The sequence below is a fragment of the Schistocerca gregaria genome, chromosome 4, assembly GCF_023897955.1.
Source record: "Schistocerca gregaria isolate iqSchGreg1 chromosome 4, iqSchGreg1.2, whole genome shotgun sequence".
NCBI classification, from domain to species: domain Eukaryota; kingdom Metazoa; phylum Arthropoda; class Insecta; order Orthoptera; family Acrididae; genus Schistocerca; species Schistocerca gregaria.
This window is the reverse complement of record NC_064923.1, coordinates 122492201-122508461: the sequence shown is the minus strand read 5'-3', so window position 1 is coordinate 122508461 and position 16261 is coordinate 122492201. Positions and strand designations below refer to the sequence as shown.

Sequence of the window (16261 nt, the reverse complement as noted above, 5' to 3'; positions counted from 1 at the left end):
TCTGATGATAAACCTATTACTTCAAAATCACTCTTAACCGAATCCAGGTACCTTCTCCATGGTCTGCCCCGACTCCTCCTGCCCTCTACTGCTGAACCCATGAGTCTCTTGGGTAACCTTGTTTCTCCCATGCGTGTAACATGACCCCACCATATAAGCCTGTTCGCCCTGACTGCTACATCTATAGAGTTCATTCCCACTTTTTCTTTGATTTCCTCATTGTGGACACCCTCCTGCCATTGTTCCCATCTACTAGTACCTGCAATCATCCTAGCTACTTTCATACCCGTAACCTCAACCTTGTTGATAAGGTAACCTGAATCCACCCAGCTTTCTCTCCCATACAACAAAGTTGGTCGAAAGATTGAACGGTGCTCAGATAACTTAGTCTTGGTACTTACTTCCTTCTTGCAGAAGAGAGTAGATCGAAGCTGAGCGCTCACTGCATTAGCTTTGCTACACCTCGCTTCCAGTTCTTTCACTATGTTGCCATCCTGTGAGAATATGTGTTTTAAGTACTTGAAGCCGTCCACCTGTTCTAACTTTGTTCCTCCTCTTTGGCACTCAATCCGTTAGTATTTCTTTCCCACTGACATTACTTTTGTTTTGGCACTGACATTACTTTTGTTTTGGAGATGCTAATCTTCATACCGTAGTCCTTAAATTTCTGATCTAGCTCTGAAGTATTACTTTGCAAACTTTCAATCGAATCTGTCATCACAACCAAATCATCCGCATATACAAGACTGCTTATTGTGTGTTCACATATCTTAATCTCACCCAGCCAGTCTACTGTTTTCAACATATGATCCATAAATAATATGAACAACAGTGGAGACAGGTTGCAGCCTTGTCTTACCCCTGAAACTACTCTGAACCATCAACTCAATTTACCGTCAACTCTAACTGCTGCCTGACTATGTAGCTACAATCATAAAACGGTAGCCAGTCACCGATGAGCGTGGAAGTTTGTCCGGTGAACGAACATTTTAGAGTGCATCTGGCAGTCTAACAACAGGCCAGGGATTTTCTAAATGATTCTCCCATCATTTTTTCGACGATATCAACTTCAAAGTGACGTTGTAGGCAGAAATTTCTAGACTGTTATAAAGAAAGTGATCTGAGGAAAAGAATTTAAAATTTTAATTGCAATCTTCTTTTTTGTTATAACATCCATGATCTATACGTTTATTTTTCTGTCTCTTTTTCCGAAGTTACAGATATACAAGTTGCGTAGGTTAAACCCCGCCTTTTGCAACTTTGAAAGTCTTATTAAGACCAAACGCGTTTCGCTTTATTCTGAAACATTGTCAGTGGTCATTGCAACAATATGGTTTTCTCTCTTACAAATTTGTTGCTAGTGTTATGAATAGTTCGCATGCTTTAACTTACTACAAAAGGTATTAATTCTATTTGTTACTTACGGTTTTTCGTTGTTTACGTCTTTCTTCATGTTCTTCCACGTATCTGTCAGTTTTAGCACTTCAGCTAACACTAAAGATGTTCAGTTTTTTGTGTTGTGAAGAATCAATCGTTTCGCCATTTTGTGTGTTTTGCTATTGCTTGATACGTTATCTTTTTTGTAGTGTGCCGCCTGATGTTTGTGTGCTCATTTACCTTGTATTTCTTCTCTATGCTGCTTTTCGAATTTGGATGTTCTCTTGGAGGTTTAGGAGACGTTTTTTGTTACTGATGTGGCTTTTTTGATGTCATCTATCGTGGTCGGTTGGTTTTCTTGCCGAAGGTGTTCTGCAAATTTTGAATGGCTGGTGCCCGGTTTCCATGCCCTTGCTGTTCTTTCCACTTCATTTCTAAAGTTCTGCCTATCTGCCGTAAGTATAGAGCATCTTAACACGCTCAACATTATGAAAAATTGAAACGTGTAACCTGTGCATTTCATTATTAAGAACGTTAATCCCTAAAGTACCACATATCGGCTACTTTAAAGCAGTGCTAATTCTGAAGTACAGGTTGCCTTACCAAATTAATGACAATGCCATATTTCTAGCGTATTTGATTTAATAATCAAACTCTACCCAGTAAGTATCACGGAAAATTCCCGTGTAGCGCAACCAGCCATAGGAATTTAAAAGTGCGTAGCTTTGAGTTTTCAGCTGAAACCACCATTGCCTTCGGTTCACTGAATTAGAAAATGCGGTCTTTAGCGTAACAGGTATTATTGTGGTGCAAGTTAGTTTACATACAAGCATTTCCGTTTATCTCTTTCGCTGATTGGCTTGGGTTTTATGGTTATACTTCAACAAGGTGCGTATCCAACATACCGTTACCAGGGAAGTTCTTCCAGTTTCCCTGTCCCCAACCTGACTGACTATTACCATCTTGTTTTCGTCACTGACGTTTACTAGATACGATTTAATTTTGCAACATATTTCCTTAATTTTGTCTGGTTTATATAATCTGCCAGTAACACAATCTCCCCCCTCCCCCCTCTACTCCGCCAGCCACCACTCGCACAAAAAAAAAAAGAATAGAAAAATGAACTCGACCCGAGCTAGCCACAATTATATCTGTTGGTGTGCTATCTTTTTTTGTGCTGTGCTGAAGCCGAATTTTTTATTGTTTCTACTGCTTTGTCTCTGAGTAGGGTTGCCAGTTTACGTATTATTATAATGTATTCTACATTACTTCAGGCAGTTCTCTATACTTTGTGACTACAATAAAGCACCGAAAGTACCTTGTATCACAGGGATTTTCTTCTAGGATTTATTTTACCTAAATCATTAAAAGATTAGAATTATTGCTCGTAATTTTGCGTCCTATCTTTAACAAGCACTATAATTTATTTGCTCTATTTTATTTGCCCTACATCTCAGCCATAACGATTCATTCACTCAAAAATAGTGCAGGCCAGGGTCACAGACTGGATTATTTTTGAAGTCTTTTTCCCGCCAGGTGGATTCATTCGACCCATCTACCGGAAAACGATCTTGTTCGCTCGGAGGTTTTATTTATTTCTTTATTTTTGAATCATCATCAATCTTCTGACTGGTTTGATGGGCCCCCATCCGATCCAAATGCTGGTTTGATTTCTGCCGAGTATTAACTGTGTGAAACCTGCTTATTCTTGGGAATAAACTAATATTTTAACAAGAAATGACAGTGATATATATATTATTGATAGGCCAATGTCAAAATACCCAGACTACTGAACAGGGGTCGATAAGAGGTTCGCCTTGTACCACTTATTGTCCGAACCGCGCGTTTCTGAGCCGAAAATATCCTTTTGAATGGGAGGAGCTACCCAAAATATAATACCATACGACATACGCTAATGGAAATAAGCAAAGTACACTAATTTCCGTATCAAACTATCACTTACTTCAGATACCATTCGCATAGTAAAAATTGCAGCATTAAGGCTGAACAAGATCCTGAACGTGGGCTTTCCACGACATTTACCATCTCAACAGCTAGAAATTTGAAATGTTCAATTCACTAACCATATGCCCATTCTGTGAAATTAAAACGTCAAGTTTTGTTGAACTGTGTCAGAAACTGTAAAAACTGAGTCTTACTGTGATCTAGCATTAGTTTATTTTCTACAACCCATGAACTGCTCTACATGAAACCGAGCCAATATCGCACACAACATCCTTTACTACCTAGCCAGTGTCATCAGCAAACAGAAATATTTTATAGTTACTCTTAATGCTACAGGGCGTATCATTTATGTAAGTAAGGAACAGGAGTAGCCCCAATACTGAACCCTGGGGCACCCCCCTCCCCCCCCCCCCCCCCCCACACACACACACAGTTGACCGTACCCCACTCAGACCCCACATCACAGCCATTGTCAATATCGTAAATAATGGCTTTTTTCTGTCTGTCGCTGAAGTGGTGAACCAATTGCGAACTACTCCCCATATTCTGCAATGGTCCATTTTTTAGTTGTATGAAATGGAACAGACAGAGAGGTTGAGTTGTAGGTACATAGTTTGGACAAAAATGTAAAAACAGCGAGAAATGCATGCTTGAACATAAATGCAGATGCTACCCACACCTTCAGGTTGCAGGGAGGGAAAATGGGTTTAACCTGCCCCCGATATCGAGGTCGTTAGAGACTGAGGACATGCTCGGATTGTTTCAGAGATGAGGAATGGAATCGGCCGTGCTCTTCCAGCGGAACCATTCCGACATTTGTCTGGAGCGATTTAGGAAAATCACGGAAAACCTTAATCTGGATGGGCGGACGCGAATTTAAACTGGCGTCCTCCCGAATGCGAATCCAATGTAATAACCACTGCGCTCTTCAGGCTGCGCTGTTGCATTTGACCACAAACGGCACCTGTGGAACGTCTTCGTTACGTGGCCAGTGTCAGTCGTGGTCAAAACAGTTCTCCGTAGTTGTGGATGCATTAAGTCGGAGCTAATTGTATTCTAACGGGAGTAAATTGATTGATTGTGCTCGTTCGGTGGGCGCTTCCGTAACCGAGGTAGCCGAAATGTTTGGTATTTCAAGAGAGACCGTATCGGAGGTTTTTACCGCTCACGGGGAAAGAGGAAAGTCATTAGCTACGTCACAACGCAGATGAAAATGTGCGTCGAGTTATCGTGACAGTCGGCCATTGAAGACGATTGTGACGAAAAATAAGAGGACAGCTTTAATAGTCATTGCAGAGCCGAATGTCGCACTCGCAACCCCTGTCAGCAACAAAACACGAAGCGAGCTCCATAAGCAGGAAACTGCGCGGCGAGCTGGAATTCCAAAACCACTTATCACTGTTGCAAATGCCCGTTACAGAAAAACTTTGTGCAGAAGCCGTAAAAGCTGAGCTATGGGAAAGTAAGAAAGTCGCCTGCTCGGATGAGTTGTTTCATACAGTTTCTAACTTCTGGTTGAGTATACGTGACAAAACAAACATGGCGGGGGTTCGGTGGTAATTTGGGCAGCCATATTATTATGCACTCCTGGCCATTAAAATTGATACACCATGAAGATGACTTGCTACTGACGCGAAATTTAACAGACCGGAAGAAGATGCTGTGATACGCAAATGATTAGCTTTTCAGAGCATTCACACAAGGTTGGCGCCGGTGGCGACACCTACAACGTGCTGACATGAGGAGAGTTTCCAACCGATTTCCCATACACAAACAGCAGTTGACCGGCGTGAAACGTTGTTGTGATGCCTCTACACGAGGAGAAATGCATACCATCGCGTTTCCGACTTTGATAAAGGTCGGATTGTAGTCTATCGCGATCGCGGTTTATCGTATCGCTACATTGCTGCTCGCGTTGGTCGAGATCCAATGACTGTTAGACTATGGAATCGGTGGGTTCATGACGGTAATACGGAACGCTGTGCTGGATCTCAACGGCCTCGTATCACTAGCAGTCGAGATGACGGGCATCTTATCCGCATGGCTGTAACGGGTCGTGCAGACACGTCTCTATCCCTGAGTCAACAGATGGGGACGCTTGCAGGACAACAACCATCTGCACGAACAGTTCGACGACGTTTGCAGCATCATGGACTATCAGTTCTGAGACCATGACTGGTTTTACCCTACCCGCTGCACCACAGACAGGAGCGCCTGCGATGGTGTACTCAACGACGAACGTGGGAGCACGAATGGCAAAACGTCATTTTTTCGGATGAATGCAGGTTCTGTTTACAGCATCATGGTCGCATCCGTGTTTGGCGACTTCGCGGTGAACACACATATGAAGCGTGTATTCGTCATCTCCATACTGGCGTATCACCCGGCTTGATGGTATGGGGTGCCATTAGTTACACGTCTGTCACCTCTTGTCTGCATTGACAGTGGACGTTACGTTTCACATGTGTTACGACCCGTGGCTCTACTGTTCATTCGATTCCTGCGAAACCCTACATTTCAACAGGATAATGCACGACCGCACGTTGCAGGTCCGATGCGTGCCTTTCTGGATACAGAAAATGTTCGACTGCTGCCCTGGCCAGCACATTCTCCAGATGTGTCACCAACTGAAAACGTCTGGTCAATGGTGGCCGAGCAACTGGCTCGTCACAATACGCCAGTCACTACTCTTCATCTGTGGTACCGCGTTGAAGCTGCATGGGCAGCTGTACCTGTACAAGCCATCCAAGCTCTGTTTGACTCAATGCCCAGGCGTATCAAGGCCGTTATTACGGCCAGAGGTGGTTGTTCTGGGTACTGATTTCTCGGGATCTATGCACCCGAATTGCGTGAAAATGTAATCACATGGCAGTTCTAGTATAATATATGTGTCCAATGAATACCCGTTTATCATCTGCATTTCTTCTTAGTGTAGCAATTTTAATGTCCAGTGGTTTAATCCATGGGCCGCTTCGTTATCCTACGCGGTCGCATTACTACCAACGAATATGAAGCTATTTTGAGTCATCAGGACCATCTCGTAGTATACTGTTTGTTCCCCAATGATAGAGCTAAAGGAGTCCTCTTCACTCAGCTCTAATCGTCCATGACTGGTTTTATGAACACGAGGATCTCCACCGTAACCACAATATCCCAGATCTCAATATTAAGCCTTTGTGGTCTACTTTGGAGAGAAGTATGCGTGATCGTTATCCATCATCATCATTACTTTATCTTACCACTACTTTGCAGGAGTAATGGTGTAAAATTACCTTTAAAACGACACAGGACCTGTATTTATACCTTCCGAGGCGACTGGAGCTGTTTTGCATACCAACTGGTTTCCTGCACTGTAGCCGAAGTGAAGGTTTCTGTTCACTCCCTGTAATTCAGGTGGTTGATTTCGGTTCACTGGTAGAGAACTGGGGAAATGCTATCAGTCTACAAACGAGACTGCTTACAGAACACTCGTGAGAGCCATCCGAAAATACTGTTTTAGTGTGATGGACGTGTACCCAACAGGACTAAGAAGGGATATTGAACGTATGCAAATCTGGGCATAGCCGATTGTGTAGGAACTTAAGATTACATTTTAAGTGTGTAACTGATTGGTAAATGCACTCAAATGGTGTAGTTAAAATTTCCAATGTTCTGAACAAATATCAACGATAAGCCATATTACTTTTTTCTGGTTATTCTTACGGTCCTTTTCTGTAGTTTGGGAACTGTACATGCTTCGAGCATTAGTTACTCAGAAAAAATACTTACGTAAGAACTGAGTAGACATGGGAATAGTAAACTCACCGGACAAAAAATTAGCCACCCTTGTACACGCGCGCAGATGAATCTTTAAGCTTTTATAGATGGCGCAGACATTGAGTCACGTGTTCAACCACGCGCCCACTGCCTCTTCGTTAACATGTGGCAGTAGCTATAGGTGAAACATTTCTATTTCATAAGGACATTGTACATAAACATGAGTAAATCGAAGGACGTAACAGAGTGGCAAAAAGGGGCAATTGTGCTTGGCCGTGTCCATGGCGATATGGTGTGAAGTTCCTGGATTTGTTGATGGTTCGCGGTGGACTATTCAACGTGTCTACGAAACGCGATGTTGGAATTGTGACCGAAAAGAGATCGTGACAGAAGGATCGGAGCCATGTGCCAGGGCTTGTAATCAAAATCTCTTCCAAATCCGACAGGAATTGTTGCAGACAGTGTATGAATGTGCATCCCAACACGTTCATGAGAGGGCACTGCAACGGGAACTACATGCAGTGAACATTTGGCGTCTATCATATCTCTAGAGGCCACTGCTCACACAGGCACAAAGGCGACAGACAGCAATAGTCATCGGGCTGGAAGAATGTGAGAACGTATTTCTGAACACTCCCCATCTCAGCCGATTGTCTGTCGGATCGAGACACGAACTCGGGGCCTTTGCCTTTCACGGTGAAGTGCTCTACCAACTGAGATACCCAAGCACGACCCACGGCCCGTCCTCACTTCGATTCCGCCAGTACCTCGCCTCCTACCTTCCAAACTTCGTATTAGCGCCCACTCCGCTGCAGAGTGAAAATCTAATTCTGGAATGCTCCCGATCTCGACTGGCCTCCAAAATCACCTGTCTTGAACACACACAAAATCTGTGCGACTTGTTGGAGCAGCGGATGAAACTTCGAATCAGCATCCTTGCAATATTGCGGAACTGCGCGAGCCAACTTTCAGCGAGTGACTTCACTATACAACCTTGTGCATGCACTCCCGAACAGATTCCCGGGCGGTTACCGAGCCCTTGGGCGGAATCTAGCGGTATTAGATGCTGCTTGTAAAGGTTTCTCTAGAGGTGACTAATTTTTTGATCGGTGGGCTTGTATAACTCAAGGACACTAGCTGTTACGCACCGATTACAGGGCGAAGGACTAACAAGCTGATGAAATTCTGTCTGCAACCATTTTTGTGAGTTCACACTACTTTAACTAAGAATGCACTTCTAGGAATTGTGTTATGCAGTTTATGGAGGTACCATCTACATTTACACTCATGTTCAGAAGAAACAGGACACCTCGAACGGCTACAGACGGGATGTTCGTATTCACAGGACATGTACATTAGGATGTTCTACAGAAGTGATTAGCATTTCAGTCACCTCTGTTCAGCACGTGTCCCGTCGCCTAGTAGGCACAGGGTCCTCCATGGGTACACCTTGTTTCATGCGTTCATCGACGCGTGTACGGCGCGAGTGGCTTCCTGCGGTACAGCCATCCATGCTGCACTCACCTCGTTCCGAAGTTCACCTGTGGTGGTTCGCATTGGATCACAGCGCTGCACCCGTCGTTTCAACATACCCCACACGTTTTCGATTGTCGACGAGTCTGGCGATCTGGCGACCCAGGATTGGTTGGTTGGTTGGTTGGTTGGTTGGTGGGATTGAAGGAAACAGACTACTAGGGTCATCGGTCCCTTTTCCCACGAACTTCGCACAAAGAATAAGTACGAACAATGGAGGTGACAAGAGTCGACACAGGACAAAAAACACAGACGGAGATCAGAAAAAAGGAATTAAAATCACACCGAGTGTGACAGTGGTTGGCCGACCACAGAAACAAAAAAGGAAAAGCCAATCACCAAGAAACGCACTAAAAACCCCAGTCTAAAATCTTAGGCCAAAGGCCAGACTCAACACTAAATAAGGACAAACAGATCAAGCGGTAAGAACTCCCTGCACGAATAAAACTCCAACAGCGCAACGACATCTGATAAGCGTATCAGGCAGCGTAAACGTCTGCCAGAGCGGAGTTGAAAACGCTCAGTCCAACAAGAGGTGGTCCACCGTCAAAGCTGACCCGCAACGACAAAGGCGGGTCCTCGCGGCGTAGTAAACAGCTGTGCGTTATCAAGGTGTGGCCAATGCGCAGCCGGCAGAGGGCAACAGTCCTTAGAGACTCCCAAGGAGGAGCGCCACGCACCGGTAGCCTCCTTGATGGCCCGAAGTTTGTCGGGTGAAGGAAGGGTGCGCCATTCTTCACCCCAGGTCTGCTAAAACTGACTTTGAGGTCACTCTCCGAAAGGCCAATCTCCAAGGCTGGTGCACCGACAGCCGGTTTGGCTAAACGCCAACAGGTTCCAGAATGAGATTTTCACTCTGCAGCGGAGTGTGCGCTGATATGAAACTTCCTGGCAGATCAAAACTGTGTGCCCGACCGAGGCTCGAACTCGGGACCTTTGCCTTTCGCGGGCAAGTGCTCTACCAACTGAGCTACCGAAGCACGACTCACGCCCGGTACTCACAGCTTTACTTCTGCCAGTATCCGTCTCCTACCTTCCAAACTTTACAGAAGCTCTTCTGCGAACCTTGCAGAACTAGCACTCCTGAAAGAAAGGATACTGCGGAGACATGGCTTAGCCACAGCCTGGGGGATGTTTCCAGAATGAGATTTTCACTCTGCAGCGGAGTGTGCGCTGATATGAAACTTCCTGGCAGATTAAAACTGTGTGCCCGCGAAAGGCAAAGGTCCCGAGTTCGAGTCTCGGTCGGGCACAATGTTTTAATCTGCCAGGAAGTTTCATATCAGCGCACACTCCGCTGCAGAGTGAAAATCTCATTCTGGAAACATCCCCCAGGCTGTGGCTAAGCCATGTCTCCGCAGTATCCTTTCTTTCAGGAGTGCTAGTTCTGCAAGGTTCGCAGAAGAGCTTCTGTAAAGTTTGGAAGGTAGGAGACGGATACTGGCAGAAGTAAAGCTGTGAGTACCGGACGTGAGTCGTGCTTCGGTAGCTCAGTTGGTAGAGCACTTGCACGCGAAAGGCAAAGGTCCCGAGTTCGAGTCTCGGTCGGGCACACAGTTTTAATCTGCCAGGAAGTTTCACGCCAACAGGTTCATTTCCCGGAATGGCGACATGTCCCGGGGTCCACATAGACCACAGAGCGACCGCAACGGGCAAGAGTGTGGAGGGACTCCTGGATAGCTATCACCAGACGAGAGCGAGGGAAAAACTGGTCGATAGCTCGAAAACCGCTCAGGGAGTCACTACAGATAACGAAGGACTCCCTGAGCAGGAGTGGATATACTCTCGGGCGCGAGAGATGGCGACCAGTTCAGCAGTGAAAACACTGCATCCAGCCGGCAATGAGTGTTGTTCATAATGATCCCCTAGAGTAATAGCCAGGACTGTGATACCAAGAAGTCACGTGTTCGTGCAGCAGTATGTGGTCGTGCACTGTCTTGCTGAAAAATAGCGTCTGGAGTGTTGTGCAGAAATGGCTACAGGTCGCAGGAAGTCTTTCACGTAGGTCACGACGTTCACAGTGCACTGTAAAGGCACCAACTAATTTGTGGTTGTTTCCAACAGGACCCCACACCATATGGCCTTGAGTTGGCGCTGTATGTCTTGTGCCAATCAGCCATTGTGATGATGCGCCTCGTACTGCACACACTCCAAACAACGTGCAGAGAGTTAACGAATTGGTGACTGCTGACAGACGCATCACAGTGAACGAAGTGTCACGCTATATTGAGATAGGGAAAGGGAGTGTTTGCAGAATACTGAAGGTGTTGGCATTAAAAAAGGTTTGTGCCACGTGGGTTCCCAGGATGTTGACTGGCTCACAAAGAAACAAGAAAAACGGTATGCAGCGAACTATTGGAACAGTACGAGAATGGTGGAGATGAATTTCTTGGAAGAATTGTGACAGGTGATAAAACATGGCTCCATTTTTCACCAGAGACGAAGAGGCAATCAATGGAGTGGCATCATGCAAATTAAAGCAAGAAAAAAATTCTAAGCCACACCACCGGCTGGAAAAGTTAAGACTACGGTGTTTTTCGATTCCAAAGGACTCTTGCTTGTTGACATCATGCCAAGTGGAACCACCATAAATTCTGATGCATACGTGACAACACTGACTTCAAGCTCGACTGAGTCGTGTTCGACCACATCGGCAAAAGCAGAATGTTTTGCTGTTGTACGACAATGCACGGTCACATCTCAGTCAAAAAACCATGGAAGCGATCACAAAACTCTGACGGACAACATTGAAACACCCGCCTTATAGTCCTGACCTGGCTCCATGTGACTCATCTCTTTGGGAAACTGGGAGACTCCCTTCGTGGAACAAGGTTTGAAGATGATGACTCCCTTGTGCACGCTGTCGAACAGTGGCTCCAACAAGTTGGTCCAGAATTTTACCGTGCGGATATACAGGCGCTGGTTCCAACATGGCATAAGGCAGTTGAGAGGGATGGGAATTATGTGAAGAAATGAAAATATTGTTCCTGAAGGATGTATCTACACACTGTAAAATTTTCAAACATGTAGAATAAAAGATGGATTTTAAAGTGTGCATTTCTTTTGGTGTGACCCTCGTACTAACGTACATGTCCTGTGAATATAAACATCCTATCCAGTCGTTCAAGGTGCTCTGTCTTTTCTGAACACGAGTAATTCAACAGTATGATGTTTCGTCCTCAAACTGGAATTCATGGCATTTGTTTCCTTTATCTTGAATGTAACTTTATTCCGTGTAAATGAATTGGAACTTCCTTGAGTGTTTCATTACCTTTTACTGATGTTCTCTTTTTCTCAGTGACTACACTATTGCTGTCATTTTTGCCCCATGACAACACCATCGGGAAAGTAACTGATGGATGTAACTGCTGCTAATACGCTAACCTGAGGACCTCTTGTGAGCACAGCGTACCTAGCCGCCACAAGTCGTTACGAGAGCGGCAGCACGTCAATAAAGCAGTTGCCTCCCCATTCGTCAATGGAGGCCAGCAATTATAATCAATAGCGAATATCAGCACCGTTCACTCGTCGTCACTTACAATCTTCTTAAGACAGTGTATTAAAGATATATTGCCTCCCAAGGTCGAAACTTTCGTATACGATTTTACAGCGCGACGCTGTCTACCAGCCAGAAAAATGTTGAAGTTGTCCCCGGCCATGAAACCCTACAAACTTACGGTAATTATTGTTCCCATTACCATTGCATTGTGATCAGAACGAGGGTGAGTCAAATGAAAACCTCAAATTTGTAATAAATCGAAATTTCGCGCCGTTATCCTGTAAGTTGGTAAGCATGCTACTAACAGCCTGCAGAATGGCCTGTAGGTGGGAGCATAGTGCAGATGCACACACACCGTCGCAGTGTCAGTATGAAGATGGCCGCCCCACTTTAACTTGCACCAGGCAAGAACAGCGTTCTGGCATTCGGTTTTTGCGTAGTGAAGGTGTGAAACCTATTGAAATTCATCGACGAATGAAGGTTCAGTATGGTGATGCATGTATGCCACAGCAGCAAGTCTACGAATAGAGAAGAAAGTCCGCAAATGGTGTGACTTCAGTGGAAGATGCTCCTTGTCCAAGTCGGGCACAACGAGTTGTGACTCCACAGAACATTGCAGCATTTGAAGCCATAGTGAAGGAAAACCGCCGAGCGACACTAAATGGCACTGCAGCACGTTTACAGATTAGTCATGGGTCAGCACACCACACTATGCATGATGTGCTCCAGTTTCACAGAGTGTCTGCAAGATGGGTGCCATGGCAACTGACTCTTGAAATTAGAGAATGACATGTTGATGCTTGTGAAGAACTACTTGGTGCTTTGAACAAGAAGGTGATGGCTTCCTTGCAAGAATCGTTACTGGGGACGAAACCTGGGTTCACTTCCACCAACCGGAAACGAAGAGAGGAGCAAGGAATAGCGCTAATCCTGATCACCAAAACCAAAGAAGTTTCGAAAACAACCATCAGCAGGGAAGGTCATGCTGACACTCTAGGGTCGAAAAAGGCGTCATTTTGGAGCAATACATGCCTAGAGGGACGACTGTCACCAGTGCATCATACACAGGTCTAAAAATCTGCGGCCTGCAATCAAAACAAAGCGACGTGGATTGCTGTCAGTAGGTGTTCTTTTGCAGCGTGACAATACAAGGCCTCACACTGCCCGTACAACAGTTGCAACAATCACAGACCTGCATTTTGAGTGTCTTCCTCATCCACCGTACTCACCAGGTGATTTCCATATGTTTGGACCACTCAAAGACGCAATGGGAGGAAGGAATTTCTGTTCTGATTGAAGAGGTACGCCAGGCGGTGCACCAATGGTTGCGCGGACTACCAAAAGAATTTTCGAAAGGAATTTATTCACTTTGTAAGCGCTGGAGGACTTGCAGTGAGCGTGGGGGAGATTACGTTGAAAAGTGATATAGCTTTGTACCATTTCTGCACAATAAATAATATTTAAAAAATATTGATGGTTTTCTTTTTACTCACCCTCGTACAAAATTGAAAGTATGAGAAGGAAACCGTTTTGGCTGCGATGTTGAAATTGCTGTCTTCTCTTGAGTGAAGGGCGTTTCGCCTAATTCAAGTCATCTTCAGATCGGCCGACGAATGTTGATAAGCGGGTATCGATGATAAAATATCCGCAAAAATAAATTGCTCCCGTCATGTTCAAGAAAAATAGTCTACGCAAGTATGTGCTCCCGTCATGTACCATAAAAATGAGAACCGCCCTTGTCGGGACGCGCAATTTGGCCCAATGATTACAAGACAGGGCCAGATCTGCACGATCTGTCAAACGGAAAAACATATTTGAAGCTACTGTCTACATTCTGCGACTGCGCGTGACAAGAGCATAAATTATTTTTGCTAATGTTTCCTCATCCATATCCGTAAGTCGCTTATCGACATTTATTGGCCAATCTGAGGCCTTTAATTAGGCGAAACGCGCGTCACTGAATACACGACCAGTAATATCAATATCGCAACTAAGACTTTTCCCCTCATCCTACATACTGGTTGCTGGATCACCAGCCATGGTGTGGAAACCCTTTTAATTTAAAGAGGACACCTGGTGGCGTTAGCATGAAGCTGATTCTACATCTACATCCGTACTCCGCAAGCCACCTAACGGTGTGTGGCGGAGGGTACCTTTAGTACCTCTACCGGTTCTCCCTTCTATTCCAGTCTCGTATTGTTCGTGGAAAGAAGGATGTCGGTATGCTTCTGTGTGGAATCTAATCTCTCTGATTTTGTCCTCATGGTCTCTTCGCGAGATATACGTAGGAGGGATCAATATACTGCTTGACTCCTCGGTCAAAGTATGTTCTCGAAGCTTCAACAAAAGCCCGTACCGAGATACTGAGCGTCTCTCTTTGCAGTCTTCCACTGGAGTTGATCTATCATCCCCGTAACGCTTTCGCGATTACTAAATGATCCAGTAACGAAGCGCGCTGCACTCCGTTGGATCTTCTCTCTCTTCTATCAACCCTATCTGGTACGGATCCCACACTGCTGAGCAGTATTCAAGCAGTGGGCGAACAAGCGTACTGTAACCTACTTCCTTTGTTTTGGGAGTGCATTTTCTTAGGAATCTTCCAATGAATCTCAGTCTGGCATCTGCTTTACCGACGATCAACTTTATATGATCATTCCATTTTATATCACTCCTAATGCCTACTCCCAGATAATTTACGGAATTAACTGCTTCCAGTTGCTGACCTGATATACTGTAGCTAAATGATAAAGGATCTTCCTCTCTGTATTCGCAGCACATTACACTTGTCTACATTGAGATTCAATTGCCATTCCCTGCACCATGCGTCTATTCGCTGTAGATCCTCCTGAATTTCAGTACAATTTTCCATTGTTACAACCTCTCGATACACCACAGCATCATCTGCAAAAAGCCTCAGTGACCTTCCGATGTCATCCACAAGGTCATTTATGTATATTATGAATAGCAACGGTCCTATGACACTCCCCTGCGGTACACCTGAAATCACTCTTACTTCGGAAGACTTCTCCCCATTGAGAATGACATGCTGCACATGGTGCGTTCTGCTATCTAGGAACTCTTTATTAGTATACAGTCTTTCCGAGTCCTGCATAAGTTTTGGAAGAAGCGCTGACTTACCGATTTGAGAGTGAGGGGTGAGAAAGCGACTAGAAAGTTCGAAGTCACGCTGACAGGTGTTAAAGCTATCTGCCGAACGAGTGCATCTGCTGTACGTTCCATATAGCGTGCGCCAGCCGACTGCTAGATGACTCCGGATTACAAAAGTGAGGGCAGGGGCGGGCCTGGGAACGGAACAATGGCCTCCTCGCCTCTGCACCTTTTCATTCTGCAGACAATGAGGCTGGCCCGGCCACGGGCAATGCAAATGAGCGGGTCAGCTCGCTGCTCTTTTGCACGGCGGAGAAGCCTCGGATGCTGAGAGGCCTGGGGTGCGCGCCATCTCACCTTACATCTCATCTCAGCGAGGGCACTGGTCTTGGTTGCAGTGGTGGTGGTGGAGCACCAGAGAACGCTCACTGGAGCCACACGAGCAGATAAACCACAGAACAGCTCGTACTTCACTAAATGTCAAGCACGATAATGCTCAACTTCGTAAGGTTTCCATGTTTCCTGCCACTGAATAATTCGCATTTACTGTACTGGGACAAAGATGAATGAGCGTGCTGCATGAGCAGTGAATAAGATCCTTGACGCAATGTTTTACGTTTAACTGAGGTTCCCTAGCTCAACTATTGTGGAGCTCTGACATTCTTGAGGTTTTTTTTATGGTTTTAGGGCTCACGTCTACAGTGGTCATTAGCGCCAGACTAAGTTATGAATGCACTGCGAGGCACAAGGTTAAAACAGCAACTGGAAAGGACAACACTGAGAGGTACATTAACAGGCAAGGGATTAAAAGGAAACAGCATAATCACATGTCCTTAGACAGGTGTGTCAAGTGGATAAAACGAAGAACGCGAGCAGCTGCTCCTGGGACATCCGCTAAAATGTCATTCAGAGTACATGGCAGGCCAAGATCAATGGCGATGGCTGAACTGCAAGGTAACCGGGCCAAAACGACCTCCTCCCGCCGAGAAGGGCGTGAAGAGTTCGTCCGAGCCGTGGGGCGAG

At 45.4% G+C, this 16261-nt stretch overlaps 1 protein-coding gene across 4 annotated transcripts in view; it reads right to left on the bottom strand.

The window, feature by feature from the left end:
- Window positions 1-16261, bottom strand: part of LOC126266596 (alpha-1,3-mannosyl-glycoprotein 4-beta-N-acetylglucosaminyltransferase A) — a 705207-nt gene that overhangs the window by 242241 nt on the left and 446705 nt on the right. The window contains exon 1 of one of the 4 annotated variants that reach the window (XM_049970914.1): window positions 13624-13754. The exons of 2 other annotated variants lie outside the window; for them this stretch is intronic. The gene's annotated coding sequence lies outside the window, so the exon portion shown is untranslated. Of the gene's footprint in view, window positions 1-13623; window positions 13755-16261 lie in introns of those variants that run through there. One more of the 4 variants, XM_049970915.1, reaches the window with a different exon arrangement.